Source organism: Artemia sp. Qi Xiang Cuo, chromosome 21 (genome assembly GCF_049724085.1).
Source record: "Artemia sp. Qi Xiang Cuo chromosome 21, ASM4972408v1, whole genome shotgun sequence".
Lineage (NCBI taxonomy): Eukaryota > Metazoa > Arthropoda > Branchiopoda > Anostraca > Artemiidae > Artemia > Artemia sp. Qi Xiang Cuo.
The window spans coordinates 12,748,837-12,750,849 of NC_142814.1; positions in this window are offsets into that span (position 1 = coordinate 12,748,837).

Genomic DNA, 2,013 nt, shown 5'->3' on the forward strand with positions numbered 1-2,013 from the left:
GAATTTTTAAATTGAAAATAGAGATCGTATCCAAAAATGTCCCACCTGCCACATACAGACTCCTGAACGACACTGACCACCTCATTGACTCCCGTCTATATCAACACGGTCGAGGGGATCGTTATGCATTGCTACTATGATATCTTTCATCCAATGAAAACCCTCTCCAATACGATCCAATGTAAAAGTAAGTCTGCAGACGAAGCAGGGGTGGACATGTCTTCAAAATTTGTAGATTTGCAAATGAAAGTCTTGAAAACCGATAATTCAATGCCGATTCGAGCCGAAGGGAGATACTATGAAAATTTTATATTGTATAAATAATTTCTTCAAATTAGTGTTTACATCAATTGCACGCTGCTGAGCACAAGCAACACTCTCTACAACTATAATAGCTATATGGAATTTAAGCTGATGAAACCCAAGTCATACAAGGATTGGAGATGCATCTGCCATGGATATGAACATATTGCTAATATTGATAGGAACGTTGCTCTTAAAAATGACGAAGCGAGCGAATTGCAGAAAGTCTAGATTGAGTGTAATGAATGATTTGAATTACCACAATGGATTCTTCCCAAGGGTCAAGTTGATCTAAAACTAAAGCTTGCGCCCTCCAATTTTCTATTGAGAAAATAACGTTCTGGCAATCCTGATGTAAGTCCCTCCCTCACCTCAGCAATACTTCATGTACGCAAACAACAGGTCATGAGTTCTGTTGCTTTGGCCGAGGAAAAACTGAGAGCCAATGGCAATAATATTAAACTACTTGTTCCTCATACAATCACCAATCCGCGTCATAGTGCAATGGGCTCACGCATCTTTACCGATTCATCCTTTATCAAGGGTAAAAGTCCGTCAAAACTAGCGTTGGCATTTGTAAAAAGCGCCAGTGCAATAGGATCATGGACTCAATGCCCATATAAATTTGAGATGTTTGGACTTTCATCTCTTGTGTGCAAAGTAAACGGCATCCCACTCTACAATCTATCTTTTGATAGATCCTATAGAAAATTGTACGAGTTGACCATGCAAACCCTAGACCATGACTCCCAACTATTTGAAAATGGAATAACCAAAGATATGTCTGCTAAAACACACGGTATCATTGTACTGGATTTGTCGGGTACACAGGATATGAGTATCGTACGTACGGGGAGTGTTCGTTTAGAGTGTAAATTTACCAACCCATTGGCTGAGAGTATTGCACTAATCTCACTAAATCAATATGAAACCTATTGGGAAATCACTCCCGAAGGCAGTGTTCTACTAGACTTGGCGCCATGAACACCAGTCAAATACTCACTGTATTTAATATGGACCCCTACATGTCCCAGTACAAATCCTCTTGTCTGCCCTCGGACTATCTTGGAAAAATTCAAAGTGTCAACAATACCTTGATTATTGTTAATAGCAGTCCGTCGACTGTGCTGACGGGTCTTTGACTGTGCATCTTTCAAACAATGAAGACGATTGAATTTTTTGATCCTCTTGGTCTATCCTATACATTCTACACACCTCACATCAGCAACTATATTGAGAGCAGTGGGAAAACTATTATTCAAAATCGGAATAGGGTTCAGTATCTAACGACTAAAAGCTGTGGCTTCCACGCACTACTATATTTTGTGTTCCAATGTCGTGGCTATACTTACAAGCAGTTTCTCCACAGTTATGTTAACAATCAACGTCTGAATGACTTTTTAGTGGAAAATATCCTCTCGGACCTATATACCATTGATTTCAGTGCCCTATGAGTAAAGTGCTTAAGAAATGATTGTGAATTTGTTTTTTAATAAAATGCATATATATATACAACAATGTCTTAAAATCTTCACTTTTAGATTTCTTCATCTTCAAGGTATAGGCAATTACCGCGAATCACTAATGCTGGTAGATCATTTGGATTCACTGTATATTGATCTTGATTGACTTCAAAGTCAGGGTCACATTTTCTACAGTACAATGTAACTTCAATCTTGTCATATCTCTTTGTATAGTCAATGATACTAT